General features: G+C 45.0%; 1 long non-coding RNA gene across 1 annotated transcript; it reads right to left on the bottom strand.

The window, feature by feature from the left end:
* Positions 1 to 471: 471 nt before the first annotated feature.
* Positions 472 to 1,955, bottom strand: LOC121019987 (uncharacterized). The gene is made up of 3 exons (XR_005785862.1): positions 1,865 to 1,955; positions 1,021 to 1,108; positions 472 to 691 (listed from the first exon to the last, which is right to left on the bottom strand). It is a non-coding gene; the product is annotated as an uncharacterized LOC121019987 (long non-coding RNA).
* Positions 1,956 to 19,991: the final 18,036 nt, after the last annotated feature.

The raw sequence follows: 19,991 nt of genomic DNA, 5'->3' as shown, positions 1-19,991 counted from the left end.
CTGCAAAACGTGGATGGAACTAGAGGGCCTTATGCTAAGCGAAATTAGTCGGAGAAAGACAAATATCCTATGACTTCACTCATATGTGGAATTTAAGATATAAAACAGATGAACGTAGGGGAAGGGAAGCAGAACCAAGATAAAAACAGTGAGGGGGACAAAACATAAAAGACTCTTAAATATGGAGAAGAAGCTAGGTAAGGGTTGCTGGAGGGGTTGTGAGTGGGAGGATGGCTAAATGGGCAAGGGACACCGAGGAAGACACTTGTTGGGATGAGCACTGGGTGTTATACCAGGGGACGAATCACTGGATTCTAGTCCTGAAATCATTATTGCACTAGATGCTAACCAACTGGCGTGTAAATTTAAAAATAAATTAATTGATTTTAAAGAAGGAAAAGAAGAAAAGAAAAGAAAAGAAAAGAAAAGAAAAGAAAAGAAAAAAAGAAAAGAGGTTCCAGAGAGCTCCCTTGTCCCTCCCCAGCCGGTGAGGACACCGTGAGAAGCCTGAAGTCTGCAACCCAGAAGAGGGCTTTCACCAGAACGCAACCATGCTGACACCTTGATCTTGAACTTCCCAGCCTCTCGGACTGGGAGATAAATCTCTGCTGTTTATAAGCCATCCAGTTTGTGGTGCTCTCAGTTTGTTACAGTGGCCCAAATGGACAGAGACAGAGGATAACCAGTAGGGCTCTTGAGAGAAATAAATTAGGAATTATATGTAAAGTGCTTGGAACAGAGTCTGCCGTAGTATGCTCTATGTAAATTTCTGCCAGTACTCTTATCCCAAGTCACACAGCTTCCAAAAAGGTTGATCTGACAAAGCTGGAAAACCATCCACTGGATTTCCACTTAGAAGTTCCTGGTGACCTACCAAGAGCACCCGATTTGAACGTGATGAAAACCAAAGCCCGTCTGCTCAGTAGGAGCGTGGGCGAAGATCTCCCATTTCACTTCACGCCCACGGTTCCCTTCAAACCCAAATCGGAAGCACCCTGTGGGCACCTGCCGAATCTGCACCATGAATGGCACACTTGCAGCTCTCCCAAGTGCCCATCACCATAGGGTCCAAATGCAACTGGTGAATGCCAGAGAAGCCATGAGCAGACTTGAGAGCACCAAGAAAGAGAAAAGCAAACAAAGGGACCTTCAGGCATGGCCACATTTACATAATAAGAGGAGGAAAAAGGGATGGGGGAGGCGAGGGGGAGGAGAGAAAGAGGAAGTAGAGGGATGACTGAATAAGGAGGTATCATTCCCACTGCTAAGCCCTGGCTCTCCGTGGCCTATGGCTTCTGTGCCCAGTGCATCTAAGAAAAGATTTAATAATCTTAGAAATGACTACCTTGTCATTGTAAATAATTTTAAATTTACATAAACGTGCAAGAACAGTGCAAGGAGCTCCCAGGAGCCTTCACCCAACGTCACAAGTTGCTATCAGTTTGCTGTGTTCACTTTATCGTTCTCCATCCGCCTAAAACATTTGAGATTAAAGTGTGTACATCATATCCCTCTACCCCGAACACCTCCGTGTACGTTTTCTGAGAAAAAGGACATTCTCTAACATAATGACAATGCAGTGATTACATTCAGGAACTTTCACGTCGATAAAATACTCTCATCTAATCTACAGGTAGAAGGGGGGTGAAAGACACAGTGGAGGTCAAGGGCAAATGAGGAGTGACGTGTTGCTCTGTATTTCACAAGCAACTTTTTCCTGGCCTGGGATCCAATCCAAAGTCATGCCTTGCATGTAGTTGTCCATATATATATTTTTTAATAAATAAAGAAATGAATAAATAACATTTCAACTTAATTTTAAAAAAAGAAAAAAGAAAGGAGACCAGATACCCTAACTCCTTACCATGTCTGTGAAACTCACAAGGCAAGGCGTTCTCCTTGAGCTTGGAAGGCTTCACGTTCCTAGGCACTGGCCGGACGTCCGGGCTGTGACTTCAGCTGTGGTTGTTGTGGTCCTAGACGGCACTCTTCGACTGCCCTCTGCCTTGACCCTTGTGAATGTGTTGCAAGTAACACGGTAAAGGGAACCAAAACAACTTTAAAAATAAAGACTGCGTCTACTGCCTCACAGTCAACACAGGTCTAGGAGTGTTCCAAAGCCAGGTCATCCGAGGTGGGTAGAGAGAAGTGCATTGACTGCCAGGGACAAAGCCAGTCCCCAACGCTGGGCATGAAGCCTCAAGAGAGGCAGTGAGGACAAAAGCAAACAAGAGGTGAACACCACCTGTCTCCTCTCTGCATTGTCTGAAGCCGTGAGAACGCTACAAGAACGTCCCAGAACCAAGCCACCCAAAGCCTAACGGAGTGGGGAGACACCAAGGGCCACCAAAAGGCATGAGGTCCAACTGACAGTCAGCAGGAAAGCAACAAGAGTTGGAAACGGTGGACTCCGGGGGCAGGGACAAGTGAGAATATCCATCTTTGCCCATGAGCTTGGCTTACCCAAGCAAGGCTCTGGAGGTCACTCAAGACAAGTCTCCCCCCAAAAATGAGGGTTTTCACAGGTCAAAGATGGACCAAAATTAAGAAAAAATGAAACAAGAGTGACTATAAAGAAATGGATTTTCTTTCTTTCTTTCTTTCTTTCTTTCTTTCTTTCTTTCTTCTTTTTTAATACAATTACAGGGTAACAGCGGCTTGGTAAGTGGTGTGCATCCAACGTTGGACAGACATGACCTCAGCACGTCTTTGTGACAGTCATGCAAAGGAGCAAAGAGCAAAACTGAAGCCCGTGGAAATCAAGGAATTTCAAGGTCACAGAGTGTAAATATGAGACAAAGCTAATCTAGGTCCCCCGAGCTCCAAAACACACTCTTCCGTTTTCTACAAAGAGTTGCTCATGGAGTAAACCTGAACTGAAACACAATTCATGTCAAAAGGAGTTGGCATTTCACTGAACTGTAGGCTTTTAAAGCCTACGTAGATTGAAGGCTACATCAGTTAAAACACAGGGTCCCAAATTTAGGGGGCATAACCATCCCACCGTACTTCTAGGATCTGCTGGAGCATTCTAGGGCCAGGCTTGAGAAAGAACTCAGTTTAGTCAGTTTCAGGGTCTCTCTAAAGTTTCTGAGTTGAGGGGCACCTGGATGGCTGAGTCGACTGGGCTTCCGGCTTCGGCTCAGGTCGTGAGTGATCTCGCGGTCCATGAGTTCGAGCCCCGTGTCAGGCTCTGTGCTGACAGCTCAGAGCCTGAAGCCTACTTTGGATTCTGTGTCTCCCTCTCTCTCTGCCCCTTCCCCGTTCACACTCTGTCTCCCTCTCAAAACAAAATAAAAACATTTAAAAAATTAAATTAAAAAAAAAAAAAAAAAAACCACAACACAAGTTTCTTATTTGAATCCTGAAACCGGGAATCTTAACCAACTAGAACGGCCCCCGGGGGAAATCTTAGAAACGAGGCGCCCCCTGGTGGTCCTCTTGACCAGGGACAATGGCCCGTTCCAGAGCATTCTCCCCACCTACTGAATTGCCCCCAAGCAATTCATATTATCTCTTTTTATTCAATTACGTTTTGATCATTGAAATTATTTTCATCTTAACCCTGATGATCAGTATCTTTCATTTCAGAGAATCTGATTATATACTTATTACAAGTGCAACCCAAGTTCAGCAACTAGTAGTATGACCTGTGGAATTAAAATTTCAGTTCTTTACCATGAGTTTCTCATAAGAGAAAAAAAAATTTTTTTTTAAGCAGGAGAATGCAAGCCCACCTCCCACACAGTATAGGACTTCTCACATTTTATTTCCATTAACGTTGTCACGACACCTTCGACGGGAACATCTCCTTCAGAGAAAAGAATACGTTCCTAGGGAGGTTAATCACTTCCTATCACTCTCGGGCATTATCTTAGCAGCCTTAAGGTAGTCTTCAGCTCCAGATAGTATCTCATTATTTATCTTATCCATTGTATCTACTAATTATTCTCTGCCTCATTTCCTTTTATGAAAATAACTTGCAGACTATTTAGTTCTGATGAGTGATTTTGCTTATTTGCTTTTGAGCATTGATCAGCCACAAGGTCTAAAATAAACATGTAATCTATTTTGAATGTAGAAAAGTAAAGAGAAGCAAAATTAATTAATTTGCCAATTCACTACCATCAGTGAATCTTAAAGTACATATGGATTATCACGATTCTGAATGATTTCGTGAGCTACGGGTCAGCAAACATTTGTGTAAAGGGCCAGAGAAGAAATATCCTAGATTTCACAGGCCAGATGGTCTCTGCCACAACTTCTGGACCCGGCCGTTGTAACACAAAAGCTTCCCAAGACACAATGTAAACAAATACATGGGGCTGTATTCCAATAAAACTTTATTTACAAAACCAAGTGGTGGGCCAGATTTGGCTTGCAGGCCATAATTTGCTCACCCCTCCTGTAGTGAGCAGTTTTTTTCCATCAGCGCCTTCCATTCCCAAAAACATTGTAGAATATGCATGCTAAGAATGTCTAGTAGTAACGTGGAATTCACTATTCTATTCCTACCCTAGTATTTACTTGGTGCTTTCTTGATTATTGACTAAAAATACTTGTAAAAAATGAATTAAGTCTTGAAATTATGGTTGCATCCGAATGAGTCACATCAGTCACATACCTTGTCATATGGTACATAAGTCACCTTTATAACTGATTAACAAAAATTTACCCATTTTTGTGGTTGATATCTGGCTAGCCTCTGAACACTCATTAAAATGATGAAAATATCATTCTCTTTTACTCAGGGGAATTCGTACTCTCCCAGGCATAGCCTGGTCACTATTTCAAAGTTTTAGACAAGTACATGTTTTTTGTATTTTCATCCTAATGTCTGTCTTGTTCTGTATAAAACCCTCTAAAGAAATGTACAGATTTTATTAGAAGGCTTATAAGCTTTCTGGCTAATAAATGTATACATTATTCACATTTAATGTAATTAGTGTTTTGAAGGAAGTGCTATAAAATCAGATTTAGTGTTTTTATGCTATTTTAAAATTTGTTTTTTATCCATTTCATGACACCAGAAATCGAGGGTCTTATTTTTTAATGCAGCTTATGTAGCTGATGTTGTTTTAAAATTGGCTAGAGGATAAGACCCCCCCAAAAAATCAAGATTTGTGTCTTTTGATTTCCCTTTTGTAGCATCAGGTTAATGGATTTTCACTGAATCTTCATTTATGTGGAATATTTTCATTTTGAACCCTGCTTTTCCCTCCCAATAAATCGGAATGTCTCTATTTTGAACTCATGCACTACAAAGTGACCCACTTTCTCTACGAACCTGGCAAGTGGAGCAGGGAAGTGATTTATGCATCAAGCAGGTTCCTTTCTGATGCAACGGTGCAGTCACTCTGCCCCCAGGAAAGTTCCATCTTGCTGCTCTTGGACCAGACAGTGGTCAACTGTGGTACAACGACAGCCACTGGGGATCTAGAAGACACCAGCATAGAGTATCCTGTTCCAAGGGTTCTTGTTTTCAACATCAGTGATACCTCGCTGGAAGGACTTTGGAAATGAAGTGAATAGGAGAAAAAGGTAATTTGCCCCATCCGTTACAAGGCAGGCCCATACGTCTGCTGTAGGTCAGAATTTTATTTTCAACATGCACCTGTAACTTATAAAGCTGATTGTGCACCCCATGAATGTCCTACAGCGGGAAAGGAGTTCTGGAACCTCCCATGTTTTCATCGCTACATAGCAACTAGTCTTTGACACGTAGAGTTAAAGGGGGGTGATTGGTGGGTCAATTCAGTATTCCGAGGACAACCTAAAAGGGAGGTTAAAATCTAATAAGAAGCTGGCATTTGCCATAGGTCCCTTTACGTCTCGGTACCCAGAATCAGTTTCATAACCGGCAACAGCCACGGGTGCCACCAAGAGACACAATAATGTCTGCCACGGGAGGCACGGACCAAACTCTGCCACTTGGTTTATTCTGCTTCTCGGCCATCAGAGCAAAGATTTTTCCACTTCCTTTTGAAACGCCTTACGAACGTGCAGTGAGATGAAATGATACATTGCCTAAAAAGGAACACTAAAAATTGTAGCTGTTTCATTTGGGTTTTTTTTTTTTTTTTTTTTTTTAATAGTATGAGACCTGTTGGGCGCACGGCTGCAAATGCGCACGCTCCTGCTGGGCTGGGCACTTCTTCAGGCCACCATCTCTGCCAACAGTAGCCTGGAAAGCCTGCCGGGGCCTCGGCCCCTCTTCTCTCAAGACAGGCATTGGTTTGGGCTGAGATGTGGCACCCTCTAGCCAGTCTCCAGCATTGCAGGTGAAGCGATGAACAGTGCATTTTTTGAAAAACGTTGAGTCTTAAGTTCTTGAAACAAGGAAGTACGCTCCCAGCTTCGATATCGTCCTGTGTCCCCTGGTCTACACCCAACCTTCGTGAGGTTCGTCATGTCCTATATCATCTCTCCCATTATTTACTTCACGTTTCCCCGTAGTGGACTTCACTGATTTTACCGAAATGGATTTATTTTGAGAGGAAACTACCATGGATGGAAAATCCAGTAGTATCCACCCGGGACAGAAAGTTGCCGTGGGAGATGCCTAAGTGACTGCGGGGTGTACGTGCCCATCGAATCTACTCTGAAGTTTTCCTACCCGTTTCATCTCCCGTCTTGCCCCAGATCACGTTGCCTGCGCTTTGACGAAGATGGAAACATCCTACCGTGATGATTAGAAGCCACCATTTGAGCTGTGCTCTCTGGGGTCCTCATCACTTTCCTCTCCCTCCTCACCCTTGGCAAGCAGATGTAGCCTCCAGGTGTTGCTATCTATGCCCTCAAGCAAGTTATTTAAACCTCTTGGACTTCAATTTTCTCATCTGTAAAGTGGGGACAGTAACGGTTGACAGATCCATGGACCATTCCAAGAAGCGAATCACTTGGTGCATATAGAGTGCTCAGAACAGGGTCCGGAATTTGGTAGATGTTCGATGTTAGCTCGCATCCCCCTGCCGTCTTGTAATGTGCAAGCCTGTGTGGCCAGTGCTCGACCCTGGGGGAGGCTCTAATGTGCATTTCAGAATTCCTTCAGACTCCTCCTCCTAAAGCCAATATCCAACACATATTTACCAAGTGCCTGCTGGGTGCCATTACTGTTCTAGGCACTGGGCATCCCACTTATGACCCAAGAGTAAGACCAAAGCCTTCAGTCCACCAGCCCCTGGGCACCTCCTTGGAATAGAGTAGATACTCCTCAAATCCTTGTTAAGTGAAGTGGCTGGATATCAGCCTCTGCTAATGAAAAAGAAAACCAGACATGATCACAGGGGAATCTTCATGATAACAATTGGTAACATCTAGACCAATAAGTGTCGATACAGGCGGAAGCTCCGAGAGTTGTAGCAACTCTGTACGCGAGGAAAAACTGAAATTTTCAAAATGCACTGAAAGAGCTCTTTCTGTCACAGAATAGTTTAGTCTTCCTTTTTACAATGCAATTGCTAGTCATGTGATTTCCCCGTTTCGCGTTTGCATTTTTATCAAATTTTCTTAAAGCATGAAAATGTAGATATTTTCATTTGGGTAGCTTTCTTTTAACCGCAATGCGAAACAGTGGTAGAAAAATGGTAAAGTGTCATATTTTATTTCACCCTGGCTAAATTGATCACAGTTTTATATGCTTTACGAATAACAGAACAAGCTCTCTTAATGATGTTAAGTCAATTACATTTTTATTAAAAGAATATTTAAATGCAGCATGTGGGTTTATTTTCTTGATGTGCTATTTCTTATATTTCTTCTGAGTGCTTTCAAAAGGCATGTAACTCTATTGTGTTACTATAATTGCCTCAAAATTATCTCAACTAAAATGTTTAAGTCTTCGAGCAGAAGTATGGTGCAGCACTTTGGAGATCCTAACTTGTTTGTTCAGCATGATATATCCCGCTTTTCACTGTGTTATTATGTGTCACGAGACATAATTTGCTCAGTAATACAAATGAGCTGATGGAAAAAATCATGCCCGTCATTACTGTGTTTTATGGAGGCGCTCTGTGAGTCCTGGCCCTAATCCTAATGTTTGACTCCTATTTTTGTTATATTACCTGTACATTTTTTTTTGAGTAGGCTCCACTCCCAGCGTGGACCCCAATGAGGGGCTTGACCTGAACTCACGACCCTGAGATCAAGACCCGAGCTGAGATCAAGAGTCAGACATTTAACCGACTGAGCCACTCAAGCACCCCTCTTTTTTTTTAATGGTTTAAGTGATCTTTTCTTTTTTTTTTACTAAGAAGCTCTGTACCCAACATGGAACTCGAATTTATGACCCCCAGATCAAGAGTCTCATACTCCACTGCCTGAGCCAGCCAGGCGCCCCCATACATTTTTTTCTTAATCCAAAGTATTTCATGGTAATTATGAGATATTTGGAAATACAGATAAGAATTAAATCAACCATAATCCCACCACATAATCCTCTAAATCCACCACCAAGAATCATCGCTGTCAGTGTTTTTGTGTATTATCATATATTATATATATAAATTATATTTATATATATATATTAGCAAGTACAGTTAATTCCTATACCCACTGTTTTCTTACCTACTTTTCATTTATTTTTTCTGACTAGATATATGGTGAACATTCTCACTTATCATGAGATACTCTTCTCCATCGCCTTTTTTTTTGTTCTTACTAAGGAAAAATTCACATAACATAAAGTTAACGGTTAACCACTTTAAAGTGAGCGATTCGATGGCATTCAGTACAATCACGGTGTGGCGCAACCATCATATCTGTCCAGTTCCAGACCATTTCCATCACCCCAGAGGAAACCTAAACCTTTGATCAATCACCCCCATTCCCTCTTTCTGTCAGCCCCTGGTAACCATTAGTCTGTTCTCTGTCTCTATGGATTTACCTCTTCCAAATATTTCATGTCAATAGGATGGTTCAACATGTGACCTCTTGGGGTGCCGGTTGAGCGTCCCACCTCGGCTTAAGTTACGATCTCGCAGTTCGTGGATTCAAGCCCCGTGTCAGGCTCCGTGCTGCTGACGGCTGGGAGCCTGGAGCCTGCTTCGGGTTCTGTGTCTCCCTCTCTCTGCCTCTCCCCCGCTCGTGCTCTGTCTCTCTCTCTCTCTCGAAAATAAAATAAACATTGAAATTTAAAAATATATATATGTGATCTTTTGTGCCCGGCTGCTTGCGCTGAGAATCATGTCTTTGAGGTTCGTGCACGTCATATTGAGGGTCGACCTTTCATTCCCCTTGACAGCTGAACAGTGCCCCACTGGAGGGCTAGACCACAACTCTGTGTGTCCATTCTTCTGACTGTGGACCCTTGGGTTGTTTCCCCCCTGCTGGCGATTGTGAGTCGTGCTGGACAGGCGTATTCTAGAACAGAATTATTGGGCTGTAGGTTAATTCTGTGTTTAACTTTTCAAAGAACCACCAAAATGTTCTTCACCGTGGCAGACGCATTTTACATTCCCAACCAGCAATATTTGAGGATTCCAATTTCTCCAGTCCTTCCCCAATCTCGCTCTTTTCTGACGATTTAGTGATGGCCCATCTCGTGAGTGTAAAGTGGTCTGTCACGTGACTCGGGTCTCTACAGGCCTCCCAGCTTCCCAGCCTGCATATCGTGTGTGTGATTTATTTTCCTAGGTCTCTGATGGTGGACACTTAATAATTTTCTGCTTTTATAAACTATGCCGGAATGAACACCCTCCTGGCATGATCTTCACACAAATTTATTTATTATTATGTGTTGAAGAGACATCCCTCAACGGGGATTCATTGGACAACACGACAGCTGAGGATTGGGACACGTATCGACAAATTGCCTTCAAGAAATTTTGATCCAGGAGTGCCCGGGTGGCTCAGTCGGCTAAGCATCCGACTTCAGCTCAGATCGTGATCTCACGGTTCGTGAGTTCAAGCCCCGTGTCAGGCTCTGTGCTGAAGGCTCGGAGCCTGGAGTCTGCTTCGGATTCTGGGTCTCCCTCTCTCTTGCCCCCACCCCACCCCACCCCCCGCTTGCACTCTCTCTCTCTCTCTTTCAAAAATAAAAACAAACATTGTAAAAAAAGAAAGAAATCTTGATCCAAATTTACACTTCCTGTCATATCTGACCTTTTCTTTTATAAGTTACTCATTCTTGCCAAACTATGTAAAAGGCGTTTAAAAAAAAAAACAAAAAACAAAAAAAAACTTGCTGCCTGCATTAAAACCTGCTGGCGCTGAGCCTATATAAATCTTTGCCATTTATTTGCACTTGTGGGTTTCGCTCTACTGTTTGGCTAAAAAGGACAACCAACATTGTACTTTAAAAGCATCTGAGCTTAGGGCTGCCCGGCCGGCTCAGTCGGTTAAGCACCAACTCTTGATTTCGGCTTAGGTCATGATCTCACAGCTGGTGAGATCGAGCCCCATATCAGGCTCTGTGCTGACAGTAAGGAGCCTGCTTGGGATTCTCTCCCTCTCTCTCTGCCCCTCCCCTACCCTCTCTCTCTCTCTCTCTCTCCCTCTCTCAAAATAAATAATCTTTTACATAAATAAATAAATAAATAAATGTATCTGAGCTTAGGGGCATTAGGCTGGCTCAGTTAGAAAAGGGTGCGACTCTCGGGGCGCCTGGGTGGCGCAGTCGGTTAAGCGTCCGACTTCAGCCAGGTCACGATCTCGCGGTCCGTGAGTTCGAGCCCCGCGTCGGGCTCTGGGCTGATGGCTCAGAGCCTGGAGCCTGTTTCCGATTCTGTGTCTCCCTCTCTCTCTGCCCCTCCCCCGTTCATGCTCTGTCTCTCTCTGTCCCAAAAATAAATAAACGTTGAAAAAAAAATTAAAAAAAAAAAAAAAAGAAAAGGGTGCCACTCTTGATCTCAGGGGGTCATGAGTTCGAGCCCCACATTGGCATAGAGATTAAAGAAACTTAAAAAAAAAGTCTGAGCTTAAATGTACATGAAAAGCCCATTATCAACTGATAAATATATATCAACTGATAAATAAAGCTCAACTGACAAATAGTCAAATGTAAGTGTTGGGGTGTCCCAGTTTAACAACGTGGCTTGTGCAGCGGCTCATTGCTTTGATTACACGCTAAGTCCGGGCATTTCGTCCGTACAATCAGATAGATGCCCCTCCCCAAAAATGTATTGGTTGTTCCTATTCTGAGACACCTGCTGTTCCCTCTTCTGTGTGACCATCAGCTGTCAGGTTGCTTTACTCTTTTGTTAAGGGGATGGTCCATGTTGCCATCTGGGCCGTAAAGTGGCTTTTGGGTGATGGTCTAACTTCCCTCTGTGGGACATAAAGTAAAATTTTTCATGGTGTTGATGACTCACTTCACTATGTACCAAGGAAATACCATCCAGGCACCTTGAAAGTCCTAGATAGAATTAGAATTTGAAGAAAAATACAATTTTAATTTTTTAAGTATTTGCTTGGGTTATTTCTAGGACAGTATGAACAAATTACCCAGCAGGAATTTGCATGTACCCACCTCCAGAAAAACTTAACCGTGATTTCGTGATTTTTTTTTTCCCAGCCTGTTATTTTATCATGATAGCGTTCAATCTTTTGGGAACATGACTTAAAGTTGATGCAGCATAAATAAGGTAAGGCCCTAATTTTAAAGGAAAGGGTCGTCGTACTTCCAGGAGCGTGCACAAATACAGAGTCAGGTGAGCAATTTAGAAACATTAAAATAACTAATTCATGAAGACTGGGAGAAAGTGAAAGGTATCGAAGAGGGAATTTTTAGCCTAGATGCATGGCACAGACAATCATTATGATCATAATGAACAAATCATTTCTGCCCCAGGGAGAGAATTTTTATTTAGTGTAAGAAAACAAAATGATTTATAACTCATGCTCCCAATATATGAACACGCTTTGGGACATATCTACTTAGCGTGTCACAGATGGTCTTTATCTCCGGATGTGAACCAGGCAGAGACATCATATACGAGAGCGTTTATTACACAGCTCATCAGTTTCAACTACTGGGACCTAATTAATAACTCTCTAGTTAATAACTAATTTTCTGATTTCTATTCTAAAACAGCTCTGTCTTTATTGGCTTGAAATAAGGAACAACTTTTACTCTTTAGAGTTTGGTTTGATTAAATGTTTAAAGTTCCTTGCATGTTGTGTCATTAAGTAGAATTTGTCACTTATACTGAAGACTTACTTCAGCTGTTTCTACTCGCACAAAACATTTTGATTTTTTTAGATAAATTTATTCAGAAAACACGCATGTGCTTTTTCTTTTCTTTTCAAATTTTATTTTTTTATTTTTTTTAACATTTATTTATTATTGAGAGACAGAGAGACACAGAGCATGAGCAGGGAAGGGGTAGAGAAAGGTAGAATCTGAAGCAGGCTCCAGGCTCCAAGCTGTCAGCACAGAGCCCAACGTGGGGCTCGAACCCACGAACCATGAGATCATGACCTGAGCCGAAGTCGGTTGCCCAACCTACTGAGCCACCCAGGCGCCCCTCAAATTTTATTCTAAGTCTTAGTTAACATAGAGTGCAATGCTGGCTTCAGGAGTAGAATTTAGTGATTCATCGCTTACATACGACACCCAGGGCTCATCACAAGCGCCCTCCTTAATGCCCATCCCCCATCTAGCTCATCCCCCACCCTTCTCCCCTCCATCAACCTTCGGTTTGTTCTATCTTTAAGAGTCTCTTGTGGTTTATAAGCACATATGTTTTTGAAGAGCTTACTCAGCTCGCTTTAAACAGCATCATTGACAAAATCAAAGTTTCTTCCTTAACCTAGTGGGTGTAGGTCTCCTCCTCCCCTCCCCCTCTTCCCCTCCTCCTCCTCCTCCTGCCCCTCCTCTGCCTCCGCCTTCCTCCCTCTCTTCCTCCCTCTGCTCCCTTCACTCTGATAACACCCTTCCTATTTCGGTGAAATTCTCCACGGTGAGGTCCCCGTCTGCCAGGAGGCAAGAAGGTAGATGTGCTCTCTCCCCACTTTCCAGCAGCCAAGATACAGGCACACACCTAGTCCCAGCCAACTGCTCACTCCTGTCCATGGCCTTGAATTTTGAGGGAGTGGCCCCAACCAACCAACGGATTATTAACCATGACAGCGGCAGTTAGGAGCCAGGGGTGGCAATGGCAGGTGCACAGACAGACAGGTGTCCGTGGGGGAGGCCCAGCCAGACGGTCCTTGCACTGGGATCTCAGTGTTCTTGGCTTCCTGCTCCTGCACGTCTCGTTAGCTTCCCAAGACTATTTTGACAGCCTTCCCCTTGGCTCCGTGAACTCCCGATGTCCTTCCCAGAAATCCCTCTCCTTTCGAGTTAATCAGAATCGATTTCTGCAGTTGGTAATCAGAATTCTTGATTGATACAGTGAACGTCTCAGCTTCAACTGGAGATACAAATCCTGGGCTGATCACTGATTGAATCTATTCATAGAGAACAAATTTGAAATTCAAATTCAACAAATATTTGTTGAGGAACCGTTCTGTTTAAGGTATTATTCTGAGGAACGAAGAAAGGGTAAAGACACTGTCCATTTTTTTTCTTTGAACCCCAAATCCAGCAGCAGGCAGATCACAGAGTCCTACAGTTGAGGTGGAAACTGGAACCTATCAGCCTGTAGGAAAGGGAACATCATTCTCACTTGACTCTATGGAGGAGATCAAGCTGGACCCCACTTCTGCAGGTACATCAGAAACTATCGCCACATTTTCTTGTCTGGGACGGGGATTTGCTGCGAGCTCGTGGGGCGTGTGAACAAGAAATACTCTCTTGAAATGATAGCATAGTAAATCCGGAGACTCTTGAGCGGACACCCCAGTCTCACTTGGAAGTCGGTGGGAACAGGATAACACCTGCCACGTGCTGGATACCGTGGTTCTGCGTTACCCCTTCTTCCCGGAAGTGCCCCGGGCCCCGGTTCTCGGCCCCCCTGAGTGGAGACCAGAGGTGCTGAGATCGGCTGCCCAGCGTCATGGGACGAAGAGCCAAACCTTCCGCTGAGAGATAAGGTGAAGCCGCGGAAGTCTCGGGGGGTCCATTGCAAACGCGCATGTGATCGGTTTCAATGGAGATCTTTCTCACGATGGGCTGACGGTTGCGTGGGCCATTCTTGTGACATTAACTGTCTTTCCCTGGTAGCACTGACGTTATTTTGAAAGTTCTCAGGATCTCCCAAAATCTAAGTAGTCTCCCGCCAGGCTTTACTAGCTCCAGAACATAAGATAAAATAAAACTCAAAGGCATAAAGGAAAGAATAAGATACGTAAAACAGGCCAAGTTTGACTTAGTTATGACTGCCCTGTACGTTGGGACCGTGTACACGTATCCTTCCTGCTGACCATATTGTGTTTGAGCTCTGTGAAAAAGAAGCCACTGCTTTCCATGACTCCCCCTGGCAAAGGCTAGAAACATTTTGGAATAATTTGTAAATTGTTACCGCATGCTACATGGGCCAAGAGGAGATACGTGATATTCCCTTATTGAAAATTTTGATATTCTGTATTTAAAATTCGCTTGCTCAGAAACACTTAGGTTGCTTTTCTATGAATAAAAAAGCGAAATTTAAATGTTTGCTTTAAAGAAGTGCCCTTTCCCCCCACCCAGCATGGCTTGCGAATCCGGACACCAGGCAGAACGACAGAGGGAGCGTACCTTGGGGTCACCAAGACCCCCCACTTTACAGATGGCAAGGCGAAGGCCCGGGTGAAGGGACCTGCTGGCTGGCAGACAGAGAGGCCCAGCAGGCAGCAGAGCAGCCTGACCCCAGATCCCAAAGCCGTCACCCTTGTGATAGTCACAAGGGTGCTGGAGCTGGCTTCCAGTTGGTGTCCCCCTACTGGGTTTAAAGGATAAAGGGACAAATTGAGACTGCCCATTGCCCCCGTGACATTTTACACGGTGTAACTGGAAAAAACATAGGGGTGGGTATTCCTGCTCTTTTCTTCAACTTGGCCCCCTAGTTCTCCCTCGCTCTTTCATGGCACTGCCAGTAGCAGGAGCCAGAACCCTGCGTCATCCTGGCTGCTTCCCTCGCCCCCAGGGCGGCCGTGTACGGGTGTTCAAGCTGTGCACCGTACCACACCGAAAGGGGTGCCATTCACACTGTTGACTGACTTGAGAGCAAACAGGTGGCTCGGAGATTCGGGGTCTTGCAGACAGGCTGGGCTACAGCTGCGGAGAGTCCCCTCCTGGGCAAGAATGCACCTGCGCCCGCTGAAGGGCCGGCGGAGGCACACGCTCCCTCAGGGCTGCGCTCGTCCGTGCTTCACTCGGAGCCCCGCACCCTCAGCTGACTTGAGCGTGACTCGGCATCCTCCTAAGGAGCAGGGGGAGAAGGGAGGACGAGATGGAGGAGAGAGAACACTGCCCCTGCTTCCTCTGACCTCCTACATCCTCATACAGCCCAGCCCTGCAGATCTCAGGGCATCCAGCCTCCGTTCCATCTCCGGAGAACTCTCCCCCCTGCTGGCAGGGGCCACATCTCCATCCTTCGGAGCTCAGGTCAAGAGTCGCCTCCTCGGGGACCCAACCCAATCTGGCTCAGTGGGCACCCACCTCGCCCTCCGCCCCCCTTCCCCTCCCATGACCCATCACGCTCTGCGATGAATGAAGGGCTTGCTTGTTCGGAAGCTTTCTCTCCTGCTGGAGGGTAAACTCTGTGAAGTCGGGTGCCATTTCATTCTTGTTCTCCTCTCTGGTTGGCACGCAGTAGGTCCTGGATAGTTACTGGCCGAGTGCATAGACGAGTCCATTAGGACACTAGAACACTCTGGAACAATCAGCTCTTAGGAGACGCTCACCGCTCCTCAGAACTTTGTAATTCCTCCTGAGAAGTTTCCTCTGGGGGAAAAACAAAATTCCCGGGTGCCCTCTTCATACAGCAAAGGTGTTTTTATAAGGACAGCGAAGCTGAACGATACGAATACGGGACTTGAATAAGCGCTAACCTGCTCACCTTCCTCGCTTAAATCCATTAGTCTCTCTCCTCTTTTAGAAAGGACAGAAGGCAGAGACTACTCAGCTTGTTTCCAAAGTTCTCCCCTTTGAAGTTCTGCAGCTAAAGTAACATTTCCATCTTCCGTATCGGAAGAGGAAGCTGGAATAAAGGGGGTCTGACTTTTCACAAAGGCGTTATAAATTAGTAAGTAGAAGTGGTTGCGAACCGGTAAGTGTGAATCAGTCTCAATTATTCGGGGTTCTATTTTTCTGTTCCGATACTCGCTCCTTGAAAAGACACCAAAGTGAAAAATCCATTGTGTGATCTCTTCGGGCTCTGTGGGAGCGAGAGGAGATGAAACAAATAACATTGACATTTCTCACACCTTGTTTTTTAAGAAATACAATATTCTTAAATTATCCAAAGTGTCTTGAATGTACTTGGAGAATAAATGAGGCCATTTTCAAAATTATAGGCGAATAAAGAGCGCTCCTTTTTCATTAGAGCTTTACAATAGAGCCGGCATTTAAAAAGATTTTTAAATGTATCCCATAGCATGCTGTTCAAGTCTTCACGGTAGCTCTGGGGAGGCATCCAGATGGGGAGAGGTCACTGAGTGCATCATCCTGGGATAGAACTGCTTGTTCAAATGATTGATAGCCTGATCACCACCGATTTGTTATGGTCAGGACAACTCTCTGCAATGCGTACATGTTGGGTCAATTTTTGTTATTATGGAAACTCTATTTGAAACTCTAGTGTCAGAGCTCTCATGAGTCAGCCAGGCTGGATACTTTGTTTCAACAAGTGCTATGAGTCATTTGAAATTATGTATCATTCATAAGCAGAAAACTTTTTAAATTCTGTTGTATCCCACCTACCTGTGACATTTTGATTCTCTATAGAGTGGGAAAAAAAACAGTATACATTGTAATTTGGTGTCTATTTTTCAGGTAATTGACTTAATAAGTTGAAATGAAATCGTGTGCCTCTCAGTTTGCATAAGAGATGTGGAATTAAGCAGTAACTTTCTGAGAGTAGCATTAAAGTTCAGCGTGGTAATTCTGAAAGTTGTTTCCCCCCCGCCCCCCACCTTGGTGTGTTAAGAGCTGGGAAGATAGCTGGTAAGTTTCTCTATCACGGAAGTGCGACAGAGTGGATCAGAATAAAGCACATTTAGTAAATGCCTACTGCCTTTTAAGCATCAAAGTATGCACCCGGAGGGCTCCTGGTAGATAAGACACGTGCCATGTGAGGTGCTCCTGCACATGGGCCCACGTAACAGGCGTTTTCTGTGGCCCCTCATCTCCGTGCTTGTCGAGCTCCCCAGCACGGTGCACTGATGTCCTGCCTCACCCGACACCAGCTTGATTTTTATTCTTGTTCTCGAAGAATTCATGGGATCAAATAACGATGCCTTCCAGGCATCAGAAAAAGAAGCCCACTTTTTCAGCAGGGTACTTCTGAGCCGATGTGAGTTGCCCTTTGCTTGTTTCTGGGAGCTGGAAAGATGCCTTCAGCCTACGTGACCGAGTTTGTGTTTAGGGTGTGCGGATTTCATCATGGTCATCACCAACCCGCGAGGCCCTTTCCATTTGCTTCTCGCTGTTCGTCACGTGCGGAATTAATTACTGAACGCTGGTCTCTGCTCTTTGCGAACCTTCCCCCGCCCTTACCTCTCCCCTTCACCTCCTCAAGAAAGCGATTTATGAACTCCTGATAGCAATCCCATGTACTCAGCAGATTGCTGTGAAATTCCATTTATGCCGTGTTTTTCTTAAAGGTGGCAATATCAAGCACTATAGAAGATCAGGCCCTCTGTGACCAAGTAATAAGAAATGCCTCAAAGCCTGAAATCAGCCTGTTTGGGAGAAGCCAGTAAGTGAAATCAGAGAAAAAGACCTTATTCTTCCAGTCTGGGCAACCGGGGGCAAGATGGTTTGAAGGAGGAACGATAGGATTTATCACCTGGCTAAAAACCTATAGCAGGGTAAAAGGCAACTTTGAAGTTGCACCTTTCATTAATTAATGCATCCCCCCCACCGGCCCCCGGCTCCCCTGCTCGTGCCCCCCACCCCCCGCCACTGCCATCACCAGATCTTTCTCCTCAGGATGCTGTGGTCTGTGCCCCAGACTGCTAACTGCCTTCCAGTTTGTCCTGAGCCCCCCTCCTCCAAGTTGTTCTTGGTCGTTACCACCCCTGGCTGCCAGGCCAGGGGAGCGGTTCTTTTTCTTACACAATAGAAGTAGGGGCCGGGGGGTGTTTGGAGACACCACACAAGAGACCTCCCATTGAGGGAGCCAATGTTTACGCAGCAGACAAAGGGAGAGAAGATTGCAAAGAGGCCGAGAAGCCAGCGTGGGCTTCTAGGGTCTGGGTCTCAGGAGTTAAGCCAGAAGGAGGGGCCAAAAGCACAGGGACTGTCCATTTCCGAGGGCTGTGAGTGACAGAGTACAGGCGGCTGAAAACAACAGAAATGTGTGATCGCACATTCTGGGGACCCCCACGGCTCTGGGGGCCAGGAGTGTGCAGTCCAGAGTTGGCACTAACACGCCCCCTCCGAAACCTGTAGGGCAGAGCCCCTCCTTGCCTCTTGGAGCTTTAGGATTCGTTGAGAGTGCTTGGCCTTCCTTGGCTCGTGGGTGCAGCCCTCCAACATCCTCCTCCGTCCTCCCCTGGCTTCTTCTCCCCACACCTCTAGTTCACACAGAGTCACCTGAATGACCTCGTCTTAACCTGAGGACATCTGCAAAGACCCTCTTTCCAAATAAGGTCACATTCCTAGGTACAGGGGGGCTAGGACTTTCCCCAACCTGTTGAGAAGACACATTTCAACCCATAACATGTACTTGGCGGGGGGGGGGGGGGAGGATGGAACCGGGTTGAAGTGAGCCAGGCCCTCACGCGGGCACAACATGTAAACATGTTTACCTTCAGTAAACGAAGTAAAGAATAGTCGAAGGCAGTATATTTTAAAATGAAAATATGAACAAAACATCACCCTTTGAAAGGCAGGGTCGGTATCACTGATTTGATTTTTTCATGCAGCCACAGGGCCCAGTGTAACTGCACGATTACCGACCAGCTGGGTCGCCGGAGCTGGTAGGATAAAGGCCAGGAACTGCCAGTGGCCATTTTTGCCGCAACACAGAGAGCACAGACTGAGGAAGTCTAACAGAGATCAGGAAGAACCGAGAGGTAAAAAGCAACAACTCTGGTGCCATGTTGGAGCGCCTAGCGTCTCCTTTGTGATTATAGGGACGTGCGCCCTTTACGCTATACGATTAGATAAACTGTGAGGATCGGCTAATTGCAAGAAGCTGACCACTGATTATCATATGTTCTGTAAGAAATTAAAAACCCTTGTAAGGACCCTTTGGGGAAATAGCCCGTTTCTGCTTGGGGGACCACTCATACCTTCCAACTGTGCCATTTAATTTTACTTTGTCAGGCTTTATACCATCGTGAACTTCCTTCGCCGCCCCCCCCCCCCCCCCCTTTTTCGTGTCTATTCTTCCTTGAAGGTGCAGCTGCATGAACATCCACCCCCACCCCCCGCGTGGCTTCACGACAGGTGCAAGGACCTTTTGTTTGCTCGGAAAATGGCTGCACATATAAATCTTTCCATCCATTTAGCCCTTAACTACATAATTTTCTAATCTTTGCAAGCAGACTAAAAACGAATTCCATAAATTCACCGAGGTCAAAGTTTATGTCTTAGTATGTTTTTTTTCCCCCAGAGCACCAGAATGAGAACTGGACGTCTAGCGGCTTCTCAGTAAAGCTTTTGTTTGATTAGTATTTGGAGCTTTGATTTTTTTTTTGCAAGATATGTGCTCTAAACCAACGCAAGCAAACGTTTATAAACCAAACCGTTTATAAAGGAATCCCAAAGCCCTGTTGTTGAAGTGAATAACCACCCTTCAGCTTATATTGTATGCATATCTAAGTGTCCGTATTGTGTTACGTTAGGAGCTTTATACCTGTGTTGGAGTGACTTCCCCAAATGATTTAGACATTTTTAAAACTGTAAACAACTAATTGGAGAATGTAGATCAGAAGACTTTATTCTTCGTTCTCACTGGTAA

The sequence above is a fragment of the Herpailurus yagouaroundi genome, unplaced genomic scaffold (genome assembly GCF_014898765.1).
Source record: "Herpailurus yagouaroundi ecotype Mexico unplaced genomic scaffold, PumYag 246, whole genome shotgun sequence".
Taxonomy (NCBI): domain Eukaryota; kingdom Metazoa; phylum Chordata; class Mammalia; order Carnivora; family Felidae; genus Herpailurus; species Herpailurus yagouaroundi.
The sequence above is the reverse complement of the archived record's forward strand: the minus strand, read 5'-3'. Positions and strand labels throughout refer to the sequence as shown.